The following is a 22,679-nucleotide window of genomic DNA, read 5'->3' on the forward strand; positions in this document are numbered from 1 at the left end:
TGCCTATAAATACACCCTTCACCACACCCACAATTCAGATTTACAAACTTTGCCTCCTATGGAGGTGGTGAAGTAAGTTTGTGCTAAGATTTCTACGTTGATATGCCCTTCTCAGCATTGTTGAAGTCCGATTCCTCTCAGAGTACAGCGAATGTCAGAGGGACGTGAAGGGAGTATCACTTATTTGAATACAATGATTTCCCTAACCGGGGGTCTATTTCATAGATTCTCTGTTATCGGTCGTAGAGATTCATCTCCTACCTCCCTTTTCAGATCGACGATATACTCTCAATTTACCATTACCTCTACTAATAACTGTTTTAGTACTAGTTTGGCTATCTGCTATATGTGGATGGGTGTCTTTTGGTAAGTATGTTTTCATTACTTAAGAAACTCTCAGCTATGGTTTGGCACTTTATGCATTTATATAAAGTTCTAAATATATGTATTGTACTTATATTTGCCATGAGTCAGGTTCATGAATTTCCTTCTGCAGACTGTCCATTTCATATTTGGGGAATATAAACATTTTAAGAAATGTATTTCTTACCTGGGGTTTAGTCTTTTTTCAATTGACTACTTCTTGCAATTGCGGGTATTAGGCCTGCGGGTGCGTCAAATGCTAAACTTTATTGCGTCATTCTTGGCGAGAAAATATTTTTGGCACGAAAAAATACGTTTATGACGCAGCTTCATGACGCCGAGACCTTTCACACGGTGGCGTCATTAGTGACGCGAGTGTGTCATTTCCGGTTATTTTTGGCGCCAAAAAAGTTTACGTTACGTTGTGCGTCATACTTGGCGCCAAACTTTTTCATTATTTCAATACCCCTTATATGTTTGCCTCTTGCTTTTTTTTTTTTCTCTCTATCAGAGGCCTATGCTATTGCATTTTTTCCCATTCCTGAAACTGTCATATAAGGAAATAGATAATTTTGCTTTATATGTTGTTTTTTTCTTTTACATTGTGCAAGATGTCCCAATCTGATCCTGTCTCAGAAGTTTCTGCTGGAACATTGCTGCCTGACATCGGTTCTACCAAAGCTAAGTGCATTTGTTGTAAAATTGTAGAAATTATTTCACCGAATGTCATTTGTAATAGTTGTCATGATAAACTTTTACATGCAGATAGTGTTTCCATCAGTAATAGTACATTGCCAATTGCAGTTCGTTCAACTTCTAATTTGCATGCTATACCTGTACATTTTAAAGAATTTGTTTCTGATTCTATTCTGAAGGCTTTGTCTGCATTTCCACCTTCTAATAAACGTAAAAGGTCTTTTAAAACTTCTCATTTAGCTGATGAAATTTCAAATGACCAACAACATAATAATTTATCCTCTTCTGATGAGGATCTATCTGAGACAGAAGATCCTTCCTCAGACATTGACACTGACAAATCTACTTATTTATTTAAATTAGAGTATATGCGTTCTTTATTAAAAGAAGTGTTAATTACTTTGGATATTGAGGTAACCAGTCCTATTGACGTTCAGTCTAATAAACGTTTACATGCTGTTTTTAAACCTCCTGTGGTTTCTCCAGGGGTTTTTCCTATTCCTGAGGCTATTTCTGATATGATTTCTAGGGAATGGAATAAGCCAGGTACTTCTTTTATTCCTTCTTCAAGGTTTAAAAAATTGTATCCTTTACCAGCAAAATCTATATAGTTTTGGGAAAAAAATACCCAAAGTTGATGGGGCTATTTCTACTCTTGCTAAACGTACCACTATTCCTATGGAAGATAGTACCTCCTTTAAGGATCTTTTAGATAGGAAGCTTGAATCTTTTATCTAAGGAAGGCCTATTTATATTCAGGTCATCTTCTCAGACCTGCTATTTCTTTGGCTGATGTTGCGGCTGCATCAACTTTCTGGTTGGAGAATTTAGCGCAACAAGAATTGGATTCTGACATATCTAGCATTATTCGCTTACTGCAACATGCTAATCATTTTATTTGTGATGCCATTTTTGATATTATCAAAATTGATGTTAGATCCATGTCTTTAGCTGTATTAGCTAGAAGAGCTTTGTGGCTTAAATCTTGGAATGCTGATATGACATCTAAATCTAGATGCTATCTCTTTCTTTCCAAGGTAATAATTTATTTGGTTCTCAGTTGGATTCTATTATTTCAACTATCACTGGGGGAAAAGGAGTTTTTCTGCCTCAGGATAAAAAACCTAAGGGTAAATCTAAGGCTTCTAACCGTTTTTCGTTCCTTTCGTCAGAATAAGGAACAAAAACTCAATCCTCCCCCCAAGGAATCTGCTTCCAATTTGAAGCCTTCCTCAAATAGGAATAAATCCAAGCCATTTAGGAAACCAAAGTCAGCCCCTAAGTCTGCATGAAGGTGTGGCCCTCATTCCAGCTCAGCTGGTAGGGGGCAGATTAAGGTTTTTCAAGGATTTTTGGATACAATCTGTCCACAATCATTGGATTCAGAGCATTGTCTCTCAAGGGTATCGAATAGGATTCAGAGTAAGACCTCCTGTGAGATTTTTTCTCTCACGTATCCCTGTAAATCCAGTAAAAGCTCAGGCTTTTCTGAAGTGTGTTTCAAACCTGGAGTCTTCAGGGGTAATCATGCCAGTTCCTCCTCAGGAACAAGGTTTGGGGTTTTATTCAAACCTATTCATTGTACCAAAGAAAGAAAATTTATTCAGACCAGTTCTGGATCTGAAATTTTTGAATAGTTATGTAAGATTACCAACTTTCAAGATGGTGACTATAAGGACTATTCTGTCTTTTGTTCAGCAAGGACATTATATGTCCACAATAGACTTGCAGGATGCATACCTTCATATTCCGATTCATCCAGAACACTATCAGTTTCTGAGATTCTCTTTTCTAGACAAGCATTACCAATTTTGTTGCTCTTCCATTTGGCCTAGCAACAGCTTCAAGAATCTTTTCAAAGGTTCTGGGTGCCCTACTATCTGTAATCAGAGAACAGGGTATTGCGGTGTTTCACACAAATCAACTTGTGTTGTTTCTTCGGAAACATGGTTGGAGGATCAATTTACCAAAAAGTTTCTTGATTCCTCAGACAAGGGTCACCTTTTTAGGCTTCCAGATAGATTCAGTGTCCATGACTCTGTCTCTAACAGACAAGAGACGTTTAAATTTGGTCGCAGCATGCCGGCACCTTCAGTCTCAGTCATTCCCTTCAGTGGCTATGTGCATGGAAGTTTTAGGTCTCATGACTGCAGCATCTGACGCGATCCCCTTTGCTCGTTTTCACATGAGACCTCTACAGCTTTATATGCTGAATCAATGGTGCAGGGATTATAGAAAGATATCACAATTAATATCCTTGAATCCCAATGTACAACACTCTCTGACATGGTGGATAGATCACCATCGTTTGGTTCAAGGGGCTTCTTTTGTTCGGCCAACCTGGACTGTGATCTCAACAGATGCGTGTCTTTCAGGTTGGGGAGCTGTTTGGGGATCTCTGACAGCACAAGGGGTTTGGAAATCTCAAGAGGCGAGATTACCAATAAATATTTCTCTTGTTAAATGTATCCAGTCCACGGATCATCCATTACTTGTGGGATATTCTCCTTCCCAACAGGAAGTTGCAAGAGGATCACCCACAGCAGAGCTGCTATATAGCTCCTCCCCTCACTGCCATACCCAGTCATTCTCTTGCAACTCTCAACATTGATGGATGTAGTAAGAGGAGAGTGGTGTATTATAGTTAGTTTTTTAACTTCAATCAAAAGTTTGTTATTTTTAAATGGTACCGGAGTGTACTGTTTCATCTCAGGCAGCATTAGAAGAAGAATCTGCCTGTGATTTCTATGATCTTAGCAGAAGTAACTAAGATCCATTGCTGTTCTCACATATTCTGAGGAGTGAGGTAACTTCAGAGAGGGAATGGCGTGCAGGTTTTCCTGCAATAAGGTATGTGCAGTTAATATTTTTCCAGGGATGGAATTTGCTAGAAAATGCTGCTGATACCGGATTAATGTAAGTAAAGCCTTAAATGCAGTGATAGCGACTGGTATCCGGCTTATTAATAGAGATACATACTCTTATAAAAGTTTAATATAAAACGTTTGCTGGCATGTTTAATCGTTTTTATATATGTTTGGTGACAAAACTTATTGGGGCCTAGTTTTTTTCCACATGGCTGGTTTGATTTTTGCCTAGAAACAGTTCCTGAGGCTATCCACTGTTGCAATATGAGTGGGAAGGGCCTATTTTAGTGCTTTTCTGTGTAGCTAAAAATACTGACAGAGACATTCAGCTTCTTCCTGCATGATCCAGGACATCTCTGAAGGGCTCAAAAGGCTTCAAAGTCGTGTTTGAGGAGGGTAACAATCACAGTAGACTGTGGCAGTTGTTGTGACTGTGTTTAAAAAAACGTTTTTGTCATTTATTATTCTGTTTTTGTTATTAAGGGGTTAATCATCCATTTGCAAGTGGGTGCAATGCTCTGCTGACTTGTTACATACAGTGTAAAAATTTTGTTAGTGTAACTGCCTTTTTTCACTGTTATTTCAAATTTTGTCAAAATTTGTTTCTCTTAAAGGCACAGTAGCGTTTTTTATATTGCTTGTTAACTTGCTTTAAAGTGTTTTCCAAGCTTGCTAGTCTCATTGCTAGTCTGTACAAACATGTCTGAAACAGAGGATACTTGTTCATTATGTTTAAAAGCCATGGTGGAGCCCCATAGGAGAATGTGTACTAAATGTATTGATTTCACCTTAAACAGTAAAGATCAGTCTTTATCTATAAAAGAATTGTCACCAGAGGGGTCTGTCGAGGGGTAGGTTATGCCGACTAACTCTCCCCACGTGTCGGACCCTTCGCCTCCCGCTCAAGGGACGCACGCTAATATGGCGCCAAGTACATCAGGGACGCCCATAGCGATTACTTTGCAGGACATGGCTGCAATCATGAATAATACCCTGTCAGAGGTATTATCCAGATTGCCTGAATTGAGAGGCAAGCGCGATAGCTCTGGGGTTAGACGAGATACAGAGCGCGTAGATGCTGTAAGAGCCATGTCTGATACTGTGTCACAATATGCAGAACCTGAGGACGGAGAGCTTCAGTCTGTGGGTGACGTCTCTGAATCGGGGAGACCCGATTCAGAGATTTCTAATTTTAAATTTAAGCTTGAGAACCTCCGTGTATTGCTTGGGGAGGTATTAGCTGCTCTGAATGACTGTGACACAATTGCAGTGCCAGAGAAATTGTGTAGGCTGGATAAATACTACGCTGTGCCGGTGAGTACTGATGTTTTTCCAATATCTAAAAGGCTTACAGAAATTATTAGTAAGGAGTGGGATAGGCCCGGTGTGCCCTTTTCCCCACCTCCTATATTTAGAAAAATGTTTCAATAGATGCCACTACACGGGACTTATGGCAGACTGTCCCTAAGGTGGAGGGAGCAGTTTCTACTTTAGCAAAGCGTACCACTATCCCGGTTGAGGACAGTTGTGCTTTTTCAGATCCAATGGATAAAAAATTGGAGGGTTACCTTAAGAAAACGTTTATTCAACAAGGTTTTATTTTACAGCCCTTTGCATGCATTGAGCCTGTCACTGCTGCGGCGGCATTCTGGTTTGAGGCCCTGGAAGAGGCCATCCATACAGCTCCATTGACTGAAATTGTTGACAAGCTTAGAACTCTTAAGCTAGCTAACTCATTTGTTTCTGATGCCATTGTTCATTTGACTAAACTAACGGCTAAGAATTCCGGATTCGCCATCCAGGCGCGTAGGGCGCTATGGCTCAAATCCTGGTCAGCTGATGAGACTTCAAAGTCTAAATTACTCAACATTCCTTTCAAGGGGCAGACCTTATTCGGGCCTGGTTTAAAAGAAATTATTGCTGACATTACTGGAGGTAAGGGTCATACCCTTCCTCAGGACAGGGCCAAATCAAAGGCCAAACAGTCTAATTTTCGTGCCTTTCGAAATTTCAAGGCAGGTGCAGCATCAACTTCCTCTGCTTCAAAACAAGAGGGAACTTTTGCTCAATCCAAGCAGGCCTGGAAACCTAACCAGTCCTGGAACAAGGGCAAGCAGGCCAGAAAGCCTGCTGCTGCCTCTAAGACAGCATGAAGCAGCGGCCCCCTATCCGACAACGGATCTAGTAGGGGGCAGACTCTCTCTCTTCGCCCAGGCATGGGCAAGAGATGTTCAGGATCCCTGGGCGTTGGAGATCATATCTCAGCGATATCTTCTGGACTTCAAAGCTTCTCCTCCACAAGGGAGATTTCACCTTTCAAGATTATCTGCAAACCAGATAAAGAAAGAGGCATTCCTAAGCTGCGTACAAGATCTCCTTGTAATGGGAGTGATCAATCCAGTTCCGCGGACGGAACAAGGACAGGGGTTTTATTCAAATCTGTTTGTGGTTCCCAAAAAAGAGGGAACCTTCAGACCAATTTTGGATTTAAAGATCCTAAACAAATTCCTCAGAGTTCGGTCATTCAAGATGGAAACTATTCGAACCATTATACCCATGATCCAAGAGGGTCAGTACATGACCACAGTGGACTTAAAGGATGCCTACCTTCACATTCTGATTCACAAGAATCATCATCCGTTCCTGAGGTTTGCTTTTCTAGACAGGCATTACCAATTTGTAGCTCTTCCATTCGGGTTGGCTACAGCCCCAAGAACTTTTACAAAGGTTCTGGGCTCACTTCTGGCAGTCCTAAGACCGCGAGGCATAGCGGTGGCTCCTTACCTGGACGATATCCTGATACAGGCGTCAAGCTTTCAAATTGCCAAATCTCATACAGAGATAGTTCTGGCATTCCTGAGGTCGCATGGGTGGAAAGTGAACGAAGAAAAGAGTTTTCTATCTCCTCTCACGAGGGTTTCCTTCCTAGGGACTCTAATAGATTCTGTAGAAATTAAAATTTACCTGACGGAGTCCAGGTTATCAAAACTTCTAAATGCTTGCCGTGTTCTTCACTCCATTCCGCGCCCCACGGTGGCTCAGTGCATGGAAGTAATCGGCTTAATGGTAGCGGCGATGGACATAGTGCCATTCGCGCGCCTGCATCTCAGACTGCTGCAATTATGCATGCTCAGTCAGAGGAATGGGGATACACAGATTTGTCCCCTCTACTAAATCTGGATCAGGAAACCAGAGATTCTCTTCTCTGGTGGTTATCTCGGGCCCATCTGTCCAAGGGTATGACCTTTCGCAGACCAGATTGGACAATTGTAACAACAGATGCCAGCCTTCTAGGTTGGGGTGCAGTCTGGAACTCCCTGAAGGCTCAGGGTTCATGGACTCAGGAGGAGAAACTCCTCCCAATAAATATTCTGGAGTTAAGAGCAATATTCAATGCTCTTCTGGCTTGGCCTCAGCAAGCAACACTGAGGTTCATCAGATTTCAGTCGGACAACATCACGACTGTGGCTTACATCAACCATCAAGGGGGAACCAGGAGTTCCCTAGCGATGTCAGAAGTCTCCAAGATAATTCGCTGGGCAGAGACTCACTCTTGCCACCTGTCAGCGATCCATATCCCAGGTGTAGAGAACTGGGAGGCGGATTTTCTAAGTCGTCAGACTTTTCATCCGGGGGAATGGGAACTCCACCCGGAGGTGTTTGCTCAATTGGTTCTCTGTTGGGACAAACCAGAATTGGATCTCATGGCGTCTCGCCAGAACGCCAAGCTTCCTTGTTACGGATCCAGGTCCAGGGACCCAGAAGCGGCACTGATAGATGCTCTAGCAGCGCCTTGGTTCTTCAACCTGGCTTATGTGTTTCCACCGTTTCCTCTGCTCCCTCGTCTGATTGCCAAAATCAAACGGGAAAGAGCATCAGTGATATTAATAGCGCCTGCATGGCCACGCAGGACCTGGTATGCAGACCTAGTGGACATGTCATCCTTTCCACCATGGACTCTGCCTCTGAGACAAGACCTTCTAATACAAGGTCCTTTCAATCATCCGAATCTACTTTCTCTGAGACTGACTGCATGGAGATTGAACGCTTGATCCTATCAAAGCGTGGCTTCTCCGAGTCGGTAATTGATACCTTAATACAGGCACGAAAGCCTGTCACCAGGAAAATTTACCACAAGATATGGTGTAAATATCTTCATTGGGGTGAATCCAAGAATTACTCATGGAGTAGGGTTAGGATTCCTAGGATATTGTCCTTCCTCCAAGAGGGTTTGGACAAAGGATTATCAGCTAGTTCTTTAAAGGGACAGATTTCTGCTCTGTCTATTCTTTTACACAAGCGTCTGGCAGAAGTTCCAGACGTTCAGGCATTTTGTCAGGCTTTAGTTAGAATTAAGCCTGTGTTTAAACCTGTTGCTCCTCCATGGAGCTTAAACTTGGTTCTTAAAGTTCTTCAAGGGGTTCCGTTTGAACCCCTTCATTCTATTGATATCAAACTTCTTTCATGGAAAGTTCTTTTTCTGATGGCTATTTCCTCGGCTTGAAGAGTCTCGGAGTTATCTGCCTTACATTGTGATTCTCCTTATCTGATCTTTCATTCAGATAAAGTTGTTCTGCGTACAAAACCTGGGTTTTTACCTAAGGTGGTTTCTAACAAGAATATCAATCAAGAGATTGTTGTTCCATCATTATGTCCTAATCCTTCTTCAAAGAAGGAACGTCTTTTGCATAATCTAGATGTAGTCCGTGCCTTGAAGTTTTACTTACAGGCTACTAAAGATTTTCGCCAAACATCTAACCTGTTTGTTGTTTACTCTGGACAGAGGAGAGGTCAGAAGGCCTCGGCAACCTCTTTATTTTTGGCTTCGGAGTATAATCCGTTTAGCCTATGAGACTGCTGGACAGCAGCCTCCTGAAAGGATTACAGCTCATTCTACTAGAGCTGTGGCTTCCACCTTGGCCTTTAAAAATGAGGCCTCTGTTGAACAGATTTGCAAGGCTGCAACTTGGTCTTCCCTTCATACTTTTTCCAAATTTTCCAAATTTGATACTTTTGCTTCTTCGGAGGCTGTTTTTGGGAGAAAGGTTCTACAGGCAGTGGTTCCTTCCGTTTAAGTTCCTGCCTTGTCCCTCCCATCATCCGTGTACTTTAGCTTTGGTATTGGTATCCCACAAGTAATGGATGATCCGTGGACTGGATACACTTAACAAGAGAAAACATAATTTATGCTTACCTGATAAATTTATTTCTCTTGTAGTGTATCCAGTCCACGGCCCGCCCTGTCCTTTTCAGGCAGGTCTAAATTTTAATTATACTACAGTCACCACTGCACCCTATGGTTTCTCCTTTCTCTGCTTGTTTCGGTCGAATGACTGGATATGGCAGTGAGGGGAGGAGCTATATAGCAGCTCTGCTGTGGGTGATCCTCTTGCAACTTCCTGTTGGGAAGGAGAATATCCCACAAGTAATGGATGATCCGTGGACTGGATACACTACAAGAGAAATACATTTATCAGGTAAGCATAAATTATGTTTTTAGAACTCAGTGCAATTCTCAGGGCTCTTCAGTTCTGGCCTCTGCTAAAGAGAGAACCGTTCATTTGTTTTCAGACAGACAATATCACAACTGTGGCTTATGTCAATCATTAGGGTGGGACTCACAGTCCCCAAGCTATGAAAGAAGTATCTTGGATACTTGCTTGGGCGGAATCCAGCTCCTGTCTAATCTCTACGGTGCATATCTCAGGTGTAGACAATTGGGAGGCGGATTATCTCAGCCGCCAGACTTTACATCCAGGGGAGTGGTCTCTCCATCCAGATGTGTTTTCTCAGATTGTTCAGATGTGGGGTCTTCCAGAGAGAGATCTCATGGCCTCTCATCTAAACAAGAAACTTCCCAGATACCTGTCCAGGTCCAGGGATGTTCAGGCAGAAGCAGTGGATGCGCTGACACTTCCTTGGTGTTATCAACCTGCTTACATCTTCCCGCCTCTAGTTCTCCTTCCAAGAGTGATCTCCAAAATCATCATGGAACAGTCTTTTGTGTTGCTGGTGGCTCCAGCATGGCCACACAGGTTTTGGTATGCGGATCTGGTTCGGATGTCCAGTTGCCCGCCTTGGCCACTTCCGTTATGGCCGGACCTACTATCTCAAGGTCCGTTTTTCCATCAGGATCTCAAATCATTAAATTTGAAGGTATCGAAATTGAACGCTTAGTACTAAGTCATAGAGGTTTCTCTGACTCAGTGATTAATACTATGTTACAAGCTCGTAAATCGGTCTCTAGAAAGATTTATTATAGAGTTTGGAAGACTTACATTTTATGGTGGTGTTCTCATAAATTCTCCTGGCATTCTTTTAGAATTCTTAGAATTTTACAGTTTCCTCAGGATGGTTTGGATAAGGGTTTGTCTGCAAGATCCTTGAAAGGACAAATCTCCGCTCTTTCTGTTTTATTTCACAGAAAGATTGCTATACTTCCTGATATACACTGTTTTTTGTACAGGCTTTAATTCGTATTAAGCCTGTCATTAAGTCAATTTCTCCTCCTTGGAGTCTTAATTTGGTTCTGAAGGCTTTACAGGCTCCTCCATTTGAACCTATGCATTCTTTAGACATTAAACTACTTTCTTGGAAAGTGTTTTTTTCTTTTGGCCATCTCTTCTGCTAGAAGAGTTTGAGTTATCTGCTCTTTCTTGTGAGTCTCCTTTTCTGATTTTTCATCAGGATAAGGCAGTTTTGCGGACTTCTTTTCAATTTTTACCTAAGGTTGTGAATTCTAACAACATTAGTAGAGAACTGTTGTCCCTCCCTTATGTCCTAATCCTAGAAATTCTTTGGAGAGATCCTTACATTCTTTGGATGTGGTAAGAGCTTTGAAATATTATGTGGAAACTACTAAAGATTTCAGGAAGACTTCCAGTCTATTTGTTTTATTTTCTGGTCCTAGGAAAGGTCAGAAGGCTTCTGCTATTTCCTTGGCTTCTTGGTTGAAACTTTTGATTCATCAAGCTTATTTGGAGTCGGGTCAGGCCCGCCTCAGAGAATTACAGCTCATTCTACTCATGGACTCTTGCCAATTACATGAAAGAAAACATAATTTATGTAAGAACTTACCTGATAAATTCATTTCTTTCATATTGGCAAGAGTCCATGAGGCCCACCCTTTTTTATGGTGGTTATGATTTTTTGTATAAAGCACAATTATTTCCAAATTTCCTTTGTTGATGCATTGTACTACTTTCTTTATCACCCCACTGCTTGGCTATTCGTTAAACTGAATTGTGGGTGTGGTGAGGGGTGTATTTATAGGCATTTTGAGGTTTGGGAAACTTTGCCCCTCCTGGTAGGATTGTATATCCCATATGTCACTAGCTCATGGACTCTTGCCAATATGAAAGAAATGAATTTATCAGGTAAGTTCTTACATAAATTATGTTTTGTCAGCTCTTCTTTCTATTGTATATACTGCTACAGTGTGAACCCCCACTTAAGTATTTAATACCTTAAGTGGGGGGGGTTCACATTCCCTCTAGTATAGTATAGACCTAATTTTTGATTAATGGTATATATGGCAAAGGAATCTATCCCTCCTAGATGAAGTTAATCTTTCTATTCTTTTTTTTTTTTGCCCCTGTTTTCAAATGTGGGAAATTATCCTGAAGTAGAACTTTATTTAAAAAAATAATTCTGCAATCATTTTCAATAATCATTTGTTTCCAAGGCTTGGGTGATCTAGACTTTGACCATTTGATTTAATTTGATTATATTTAATCCTATTGAATATATAAACTCATTCTACATAAGATAGCTTTCTTGTTTCACTTTCGTACATGAAACATTTTATCAAACTACTAAATCTACACCGCATTCTGTCCATAAACAGTGATTTGTTTCTAATATTTAGACTGTTGTTATGGTTGCATATCTATAGGGATGTTTCCCTAAGTAATGTCCTTTCTATGAATAACCTCGAAATTATCAAAAATATCACAGGTTATTTTCTTCCTCATGTCATAAAAACTATTTAGGTGGCCGTAAATCCTTCTCAATTCTTAAATCTAGTTTTCCATAAATGTAGCACAAGCAGTGCCCACAAAGGTTTAACGTTTAAAGGGATGCTGAACCCCAATTTTTTCTTTTGTGATTCAGATAGAGCATGCAATTTTAAGCAACTATCTAATTTACTCCTATTATCAAATTTTCTTCATTCTCTTGGTATCTTTATTTGAAATGCAAGAATTTAAGTTTAGATGCCGGCCCATTTTTGGTGAACAACCTGGGTTGTTCTTGCTGATTGGTGGATAAATTCATCCACCAATGAATAAGTGCTTTCCAGGGTCCTGAACTAAACAAATAGCTTAGATGCCTTCTTTTTCAAATAAACATAGCAAGAGAACAAAGAAAAATTCATAATAGGAGTAAATTAGAAAGTTGCTTAAAATTGAATGCTCTATCTGAATCATGAAAGAATAAATTTGGGTTCAGTGTCCCTTTAAGTGTTTTCTATACTCCTGGGGAAACCATTTTGTTATGAAGGTTTATAAAATAAATAATTGGAATAGGAGGATTAAAGTTGGTCTTGTGTTCCTTGTAGTTTTATCAGGGGAAAGGCCTTTTGTGGATTATTCACTACATCCTTTACCTTCAGTTTTAGGATTTCCTTCGTAATATGAGGATAGTCCACAGCATCATTCCTTACTGTTGGGAAATACTGAACCTGGCCATCAGGAGGAGGCAAAGACACCCCAGCCAAAGGCTCAAATACTCCTTCTTCCCTCATATCCCAGTCATTCTTTGCCTTTCCTCACAGGAGGTTGGCAGAGAAGTGTCAGAAGATACAGAGTAGTTCCTTATGAGGGGTATCTGCCCTTTGAAATGGGACTGGAGTTTTAAGTAGTCTTGTCAGCCTCTCAGTGAGAGAATTGACGAAATGTTAGTCTAGATGCAGGGAGAGTCTTTCTGTGAACCCATCCAGACTCGTATTAACAGCTCCTAAGCAATCAGTGTTGATGAGTTTCACTGCCTGCATCCATCACTCAAGTCCATGTCAGGAGGGATGCTACAAGACTGTCAAACTTGAGAGGCTGTGTTTCTGTTCCACGGCATAGATTCTGGTAAGATAGTTTAATTTTTTTTTTATACACATATGATAACGCAAGAAGACAGGGTCACAGTTTGGCTCCTTTTATCTGTATTGAATCAAGGGTTAATATCTCCAGTGGGAGATTATTGAACAGAGGGGATTAATCACATAATTTATTTTATTATGATTATGCTGCGACATGTGTGAGATGAGGCTCAGGCAGATGTTGAAATGTACAGGTTTTACTTTTGTTTTTGTAAGCTGCGCAGGCTGAAAGGGCTTGGTGCACTTTTTCCTATAGCAGGGGCGGTCCTGCATTGCGCACCACATGACCGGGTGTGGTCAGACTATTTCCTCTTTCCTGACCGTGCGGTTTATCGAAGAAGCGTTTTTTCTGTTTTGGCCTGGCCAATGGGGTATAGAGGTGCCATTTTATTACTCAATAGTCTGTTTCTCCAACATAGGTGTGTCCGGTCCACTGCGTCATCCTTACTTGTGGGATATTCTCTTCCCCAACAGGAAATGGCAAAGAGCCCAGCAAAGCTGGTCACATGATCCCTCCTAGGCTCCGCCTACCCCAGTCATTCTCTTTGCCATTGCACAGGCAACATCTCCACGGAGATGGCTAAGAGTTTTTTTGGTGTTTAAATGTAGTTTTATTCTTCAATCAAGAGTTTGTTATTTTAAAATAGTGCTGGTATGTACTATTTACTCTGAAACAGAAAAGAGATGAAGATTTCTGTTTGTAAGAGGAAAATGATTTTAGCAACCGTTACTAAAATCGATGGCTGTTTCCACACAGGACTGTTGAGATGAATTAACTTCAGTTGGGGGAAACAGTGAGCAGACTTTTGCTGCTTGAGGTATGACACATTTCTAACAAGACTTGGTAATGCTGGAAGCTGTCATTTTCCCTATGGGAACCGGTAAGCCATTTTCTTAGTTTAGTATAAGAATAAAGGGCTTCACAAGGGCTTTAAAGACTGGTAGACATTTTTCTGGGCTAAATCGATTACATTATGAGTATATTTAATGGATGTTATCTATAAATAGTTCTTTTAATCTTGGGGATGTATTAAAAAAAACGGCAGGCGCTGTATTGGACACCTTTTTCACTGGGGGCCTTTTCTAGTCATAGGCAGAGCCTCATTTTCGCGCCACTAATGCGCAGTTGTTTTTGGAAAGCAAGGCATGCAAATGCATGTGTGAGGAGCTAAGAACCACTGAAAAAGCTTATAGAAGGCGTCATTTGGTATCGTATTCCCCTCTGGGCTTGGTTGGGTCTCAGCAAAGCTGATACCAGGGACTGTATAGGGGTTAAATGTAAAAACGGCTCCGGTTCCGTTATTTTAAGAGTTAAAGCTTTCAAATTTGGTGTGCAATACTTTTAAGGCTTTAAGACACTGTGGTGAAATTTTGGTGAATTTTGAACAATTCCTTCATACTTTTTCGCATATTCAGTAATAGTGTGTTCAGTTTAAAATTTAAAGTGACAGTAACGGTTTTATTTTAAAACGTTTTTTGTGCTTTGTTATCAAGTTTATGCCTGTTAACATGTCTGAACCATCAGATAGACGATGTTCTGTATGTTTGGAAGCCAAGGTTCCTCCCCATTTAAATATATGTGATGAATGTGACTTAGTGTCCGGACAAAGTAGGGACAATGATGCCACTGATAATGATGTTGCCCAAAATGATTCCTCAAGCGAGGGGAGTAAGCATGGTACTGCATCATCCCCTTCTATGTCTACACCAGTCTTGCCCACACAAGAGGCCCCTAGTACATCTAGTGCGCCAATCCTTCTTACTATGCAACAATTAACGGCTGTAATGGATAATTCTATTAAAAACATTTTGTCCAAAATGCCTACTTATCAGAGAAAGCGCGATTGCTCTGTTTTAGATACTGAAGAGCATGAGGACGCTGATGATAATGGTTCTAATGTACCCTCACGCCAATCTGAAGGGGCCAGCAGGGAGGTTTTGTCTGAGGGAGAAATTTCAGATTCAGGAAAAATTTCTCAACAAGCTGAACCTGATGTTATTATTTTTAAATTTAAATTGGAACATCTCCGCGCTCTGCTTAAGGAGGTGTTATCTACCCTGGATGATTGTGACAATTTGGTCATTCCAGAGAAATTATGTAAGATGGACAAGTTCCTAGAGGTCCCGGTGCCCCCCGATGCTTTTCCTATACCCAAGCGGGTGGCGGACATTGTAAATAAGGAATGGGAAAGGCCCGGCATACCTTTTGTTCCTCCCCCTATATTTAAAAAGTTATTTCCTATGGTCGACCCCAGAAAGGACTTATGGCAGACAGTCCCCAAGGTCGAGGGGGCGGTTTCTACTCTAAACAAACGCACTACTATCCCTATAGAAGATAGTTGTGCTTTCAAAGATCCTATGGATAAAAAATTAGAGGGTTTGCTTAAAAAGATGTTTGTTCAGCAAGGTTACCTTCTACAACCAATTTCATGCATTGTTCCTGTCACTACAGCAGCGTGTTTCTGGTTCGAAGAACTAGAAAAGTCGCTCAATAAAGACTTCATATGAGGAGGTTATGGACAGAGTTCAAGCACTTAAATTGGCTAACTCTTTTATCTTAGACGCCACTTTGCAATTAGCTAGATTAGCGGCGAAAAATTCAGGTTTTGCAATTGTGGCGCGCAGAGCGCTTTGGCTAAAGTCTTGGTCAGCGGATGTGTCCTCCAAGAACAAATTGCTTAACATCCCTTTCAAAGGTAAAACGCTATTTGGCCCTGATTTGAAAGAGATTATTTCAGACATCACTGGGGGAAAGGGCCACGCCCTTCCTCAGGATAGGTCTTTTAAGGCTAAAAATAAGCCAAATTTTCGTCCCTTTCGCAGAAACGGACCAGCCTCAAATTCTACACCCTCTAAGCAAGAGGGTAATAGTTCTCAAACCAAACCAGCCTGGAGACCAATGCAAGGCTGGAACAAGGGTAAGCAGGCCAAGAAACCTGCCACTGCTACTAAAACAGCATGAAGTATTGGCCCCCGATCCAGGACCGGATCTGGTGGGGGGCAGACTCTCTCTCTTTGCTCAGGCTTGGGCAAGAGATGTTCAGGATCCTTGGGCGCTAGAAATAGTTTCTCAAGGTTATCTCCTGGAATTCAAGGAACTACCCCCAAGGGGAAGGTTCCACAGGTCTCAATTGTCTTCAGACCAAATAAAAAGACAGGCATTCTTACATTGTGTAGAAGACCTGTTAAGAATGGGAGTGATTCATCCTGTTCCATTAGGAGAACAAGGGATGGGGTTTTACTCCAATCTGTTCATAGTTCCCAAAAAAGAGGGAACATTCAGACCAATTTTAGATCTCAAGATTCTAAACAAATTTCTCAGGGTTCCATCGTTCAAAATGGAAACCATTCGAACAATTCTTCCTACCATCCAGGAAGGTCAATTCATGACCACGGTGGATTTAAAGGATGCGTATCTGCATATTCCTATCCACAAGGAACATCATCGGTTCCTAAGGTTTGCGTTTCTGGACAAGCATTACCAGTTTGTGGCACTTCCATTCGGATTAGCCACTGCTCCAAGGATTTTCACAAAGGTACTAGGGTCCCTTCTAGCGGTGCTAAGACCAAGGGGCATTGCAGTAGTACCTTACTTGGACGACATACTGATTCAAGCGTCGTCTCTGTCAAAAGCAAAGGCTCATACGGACATTGTCCTAGCCTTTCTCAGATCTCACGGGTGGAAGGTGAACATAGAAAAAAGTTCTCTGTCCCCGTCAACAAGAGTTCCCTTCTTGGGAACAATAATAGACTCCTTAGAAATGAAGATTTTTCTGACAGAGGCCAGAAAATCAAAACTTCTAAGCTCTTGTCAAGTACTTCATTCTGTTCTTCTTCCTTCCATAGCGCAGTGCATGGAAGTAATAGGTTTGATGGTTGCGGCAATGGACATAGTTCCTTTTGCACGAATTCATCTAAGACCATTACAACTGTGCATGCTCAGACAGTGGAATGGGGATTATACAGACTTGTATCCGACGATCCAAGTAGATCAGGGAACCAGAGATTCACTCAGTTGGTGGCTGACCCTGAACAACCTGTCACAGGGAATGAGCTTCCACAGACCAGAGTGGGTCATTGTCACGACCGACGCCAGTCTGGTGGGCTGGGGCGCGGTCTGGGAACCCCTGAAAGCTCAGGGTCTATGGTCTCGGGAAGAATCTCTTCTCCCGATAAACATTCTGGAACTGAGAGCGATATTCAATGCTCTCAAAGCTTGGCCTCAACTAGCAAAGGCCAAATTCATAAGGTTTCAATCAGACAACATGACGACTGTTGCATATATCAACCATCAGGGGGGAACAAGGAGTTCCCTGGCGATGGAAGAAGTGAACAAAATAATTCAATGGGCGGAGAATCACTCCTGCCACTTGTCTGCAATCCACATCCCAGGAGTGGAAAATTGGGAAGCGGATTTTCTGAGTCGTCAGACTTTCCATCCGGGGGAGTGGGAACTCCATCCGGAAATCTTTGCCCAAATAACTCAATTATGGGGCATTCCAGACATGGATCTGATGGCGTCTCGTCAGAACTTCAAGGTTCCTTGCTATGGGTCCAGATCCAGGGATCCCAAGGCGACTCTAGTAGATGCACTAGTAGCACCTTGGACCTTCAACCTAGCCTATGTATTCCCACCGTTTCCTCTCATTCCCAGGCTGGTAGCCAGGATCAATCAGGAGAGGGCTTCGGTGATCTTGATAGCTCCTGCGTGGCCACGCAGGACTTGGTATGCAGACCTGGTGAATATGTCATCGGCTCCACCATGGAAGCTACCTTTGAGACAGGACCTTCTTGTTCAAGGTCCATTCGAACATCCGAATCTGGCTTCACTCCAACTGACTGCTTGGAGATTGAACACTTGATTTTATCAAAGCGTGGTTTTTCAGATTCTGTCATTGATACTCTTATTCAGGCTAGAAAGCCTGTAACTAGGAAAATTTACCATAAAATATGGATAAAATATATCTGTTGGTGTGAATCTAAAGGATTCCCATGGAACAAGATAAAAATTCCTAAGATTCTATCCCTTCTACAAGAAGGTTTGGAGAAAGGATTATCTGCAAGTTCTTTGAAGGGACAGATTTCTGCTTTATCTGTCTTACTTCACAAAAAGCTGGCGGCTGTGCCAGATGTTCAAGCTTTTGTTCAGGCTCTGGTTAGAATCAAGCCTGTTTACAAACCTTTGACTCCTCCTTGGAGTCTCAATTTAGTTCTTTCAGTTCTTCAAGGGGTTCCGTTTGAACCCTTACATTCCGTAGATATTAAGTTACTATCTTGGAAAGTTTTGTTTTTGGTTGCAATTTCTTCTGCTAGAAGAGTTTCAGAGTTATCTGCTCTGCAGTGTTCTCCTCCTTATCTGGTGTTCCATGCAGATAAGGTGGTTTTGCGTACTAAACCTGGTTTTCTTCCGAAAGTTGTTTCTAACAAAAATATTAACCAGGAGATAGTTGTGCCTTCTTTGTGTCCGAATCCAGTTTCAAAGAAGGAACGTTTGTTACACAATTTGGATGTAGTTCGTGCTCTAAAATTCTATTTAGAGGCTACAAAGGATTTCAGACAAACATCTTCTTTGTTTGTTGTTTATTCAGGTAAAAGGAGAGGTCAAAAAGCAACTTCTACCTCTCTCTCTTTTTGGCTTAAAAGCATCATCCGATTGGCTTATGAGACTGCCGGACGGCAGCCTCCTGAAAGAATCACAGCTCACTCCACTAGGGCTGTGGCTTCCACATGGGCCTTCAAGAACGAGGCTTCTGTTGATCAGATGTGTAAGGCAGCGACTTGGTCTTCACTGCACACTTTTACCAAATTTTACAAATTTGATACTTTTGCTTCTTCTGAGGCTATTTTTGGGAGAAAGGTTTTGCAAGCCGTGGTGCCTTCCATCTAGGTGACCTGATTTGCTCCCTCCCATCATCCGTGTCCTAAAGCTTTGGTATTGGTTCCCACAAGTAAGGATGACGCCGTGGACCGGACACACCTTTGTTGGAGAAAACAGAATTTATGCTTACCTGATAAATTACTTTCTCCAACGGTGTGTCCGGTCCACGGCCCGCCCTGGTTTTTTTAATCAGGTCTGATGAATTATTTTCTCTAACTACAGTCACCACGGTATCATATGATTTCTCCTATGCATATTCCTCCTTTACGTCGGTCGAATGACTGGGGTAGGCGGAGCCTAGGAGGGATCATGTGACCAGCTTTGCTGGGCTCTTTGCCATTTCCTGTTGGGGAAGAGAATATCCCACAAGTAAGGATGACGCCGTGGACCGGACACACCGTTGGAGAAAGTAATTTATCAGGTAAGCATAAATTCTGTTTTTATTAGTGCAAGCTATGAAGGATTCTGATGTGTTAGAGGGTACTCCCTCTTTACCTAAGTCAAATACATGTCTATATTGTGAGGAGGCCGTGGTATTCCCGTCTGCTCAATTATTTTCCACATGCCTTGATGATGTAATCATGTCAAAGAAAGTTAATATGTTTAGTACCATTGAGCCATCCACCTCCTAATCCTCCATCTGGAGGGGCCCTTTCTTTCATGTAATTAGCAAGAGTCCATGAGCTAGTGACGTATGGGATATACATTCCTACCAGGAGGGGCAAAGTTTCCCAAACCTTAAAATGCCTATAAATACACCCCTCACCACACCCACAATTCAGTTTTACAAACTTTGCCTCCCGTGGAGGTGGTGAAGTAAGTTTGTGCTAGATTCTACGTTGATATGCGCTTCACAGCAGGCTGGAGCCCGGTTTTCCTCTCAGAGTGCAGTGAATGTCAGAGGGATGTGAAGAGAGTATTGCCTATTTGAATTCAATGGTCTCCTTCTACGGGATCTATTTCATAGGTTCTCTGTTATCGGTCGTAGAGATTCATCTCTTACCTCCCTTTTCAGATCGACGATATACTCTTCTATACCATTACCTCTACTGATTCTCGTTTCAGTACTGCTATATGTAGATGAGTGTCCTGGGGTAAGTAAGTCTTACTTTTTGTGACACTCTAAGCTATGGTTGGGCACTTTATACGTAAAGTTCTAAATATATGTCTTTTAAACTTATATTTGCCATGATTCAGGATAATCAGTATTCCTTCTTTCAGACTGTCAGTTTCATTATTTGGGAAAATGCATATGAATAAATATTTTTCTTACCTTAGAGAAATTTTCTATTTGACTTTTTTCCTTGCGGGCTGTTAGGCTCGCGGGGGCAGAAAATGCTTCAATTTATTGCGTCATTTTTGGCGCAAAATTTTGTCATTTCCGGCGCCATAGTTGATGCCGGAAGTTTACACGTGGTTGCGTCATTTTTGATGCATGTGTGTTACAGACGTTTTTTTGCGCCAAAAAGTGTGGGTGTCATACTTGGCGCCAAAAAATGTGGGCGGGGCGTTCACATTATTTAAGTCACACTTTTTTGTTGCTTCTGGTTGCTAGAGGCTTGTTTGTTTTGCATTTTTCCCCATTCCTGAAACTGTCATTTAAGGAATTTGATAATTTTGCTTTATATGTTGTTTTTTTCTATTACATATTGCAAGATTTTCCATAAATTATTCCTGGATCAGAACATACTGAGGGATTCCTGTTGACTAAGAAGTCCTACCAAAGCTAAGTTCATTTATTTTAAATGTTATGAATCTTTATCTTTAGCTATGGTTTGTAATAAGTTATCATGATAAACTTTTACATGCAGAATCCATTAGTATTTATGCTTTATGTATTGCTTTTCTTTTTACATCTTATGTACAAGATATACTTAGAAAATTTATAAGAATTTTTTTCTGATTCTAGGTTAAGGCTTTGTCTGACTTTGCGCCTTCTATTAAAAAATGTTAAGGTCTTTTTCAAACTTCTTTTTGATGAAGTTTCAAATGACCAACAACATACTGAATTATCCTTCTCTGATGATGTTTTTTCTCTTTCAGAATTTTTCTTCATCAGATATTGACACTAACAAATCTACTTTTTTATTTTTTATTAGAGTACATTTGTTTTTTGTTGAAAAGGTGTTGATTATTTTGGATATTGAGTTAACTAGTTCTTTTTCAAAGCTAGCTAATATTTTATTTCTGCTTATTTTATCTTCTGTGTCTTCAGAGGTTTTTTTCCATTCCTTCATACTAGGGAATGGAATAGGCTGACAATTTTCTTCAAAGGTTTTCAATTATATTCTTTGCCGGCAGTTAAATTCAATTTTGAGGGTTCTCCAATTTAATGGGGCTAACTCTACTCCTGCTAAAATTATGCTATTGTTTCTATAGCAAAATAGTATTTATTTATTTTTTTAAATGGTTGTATCCCATTTAAGGAAAATTTTTTATTTTCAGGTACTTTTCTTGGACCTGTCATTTATTTGGATGATGTTGCTTTTGCTCCATTTTTTTCTGTTTACTTTAAAGATCAAGTATCAGATTATGTATTATTTAGCATTGTTAAGGGACAAAGTCTACTGCTCATTTGAGGTTCAGACTAGGTGCTGTTGCATTTGTCTTGGTGTCTTGCATTTTTGTTTATGCAAGTCCGGTGTGTTGACTGGTCCCTTAACTGGATTCGCATGCTAATAATTTTATTTGTTTCTTCATTTTTATTGAATATTTTCACAAATGAGGTTTAATCTATGTCTTTAGCTGTTTTTAGCTAGAAGAAATTTTGTGATTTCTAAAAATCCTTATTTCTTTTTTACCAAGATAATCAATTATTTGATTCATATTGGATTCAATTCTTAACTGTTACTCTAGGCTTCAAGATTAAGTTCTTAGACTAAAACTTTAAGCTTATTTTAGTTTGGTTGTTCTTACTAAAGAACAAAATTCTAAATTCTTGTTCAAGTAACATGTTTTTTTTTAGAAGTTTTTTTGGTTCTATTCGGTCCAAAATTCTTAGATTTTGGGTACAAAATAAAATTTGAAGTAAAACAGTCTGTGAGAAGTCTTTTTCTCTCTATTATATTCCAGCTATTCCAGTAAGGCTAACACTTTCCTTAATGTGTTTCAGTCCCATATATTTTGGGTAATGTTGAAGTGCGGTTGATCACCTGTTGAGGATCAAGCACTGCTCAGATCTGGAATCTTCTGGGGTATTTATTCCAGTTCCTTTTTTAGGATCTGGGTTTTGGGGTTTTATTCAAACTATTCATTGTTCCAAAGATAGAAAATCTTTTTATTATCTTAATGTACCATCTTTTAGATTGGTATTTATATGGTCTAGTCTGACTTTTTTTGGTCAGTGATAGCATTATTTGTTTTCATTAGATACAATAGATGCATATCTTCATTTCTGTTTTCTTTCAGATTATTTTTATTTTCTGAGACTACGGAATCTCATATGATTCAACTTTGTTTTTTCAAGACATGGTTAGAGGATCTTTTTATCAAAAGCTTTTGATTCCTCACACAAGGGTCACCTTTTTTTGGTTTCCAGATAGATTGTGTCACTATCTTTGTCTCTAACAGATAAGTGATTTTTTTCTTATTGGGTTCCGTCTGTCGGTACCTTCAGTCTCTATTATTTCCTTCAGTTGCTATATATGCATGGAAATTTAGGTCTTATGGCTGCAGCATTGGATTCATTTCCCTTTGCTTATTTTCATAGAAAACCTTTCCAGTTTTTTATGCTGCATAATGGTGCAGGGATTCTAGGATTTCACTTTTTAAATCTTCGAATTCT

The 22,679-nt window shown here is 40.5% G+C and overlaps 1 protein-coding gene across 3 annotated transcripts in view; it reads left to right on the forward strand.

The window, feature by feature from the left end:
- Window positions 1–22,679, forward strand: part of ADARB1 (adenosine deaminase RNA specific B1) — a 226,061-nt gene that overhangs the window by 119,018 nt on the left and 84,364 nt on the right. The gene's annotated exons all lie outside the window — the stretch shown is intronic.

The sequence above is a fragment of the Bombina bombina genome, chromosome 1, assembly GCF_027579735.1.
Source record: "Bombina bombina isolate aBomBom1 chromosome 1, aBomBom1.pri, whole genome shotgun sequence".
NCBI classification, from domain to species: domain Eukaryota; kingdom Metazoa; phylum Chordata; class Amphibia; order Anura; family Bombinatoridae; genus Bombina; species Bombina bombina.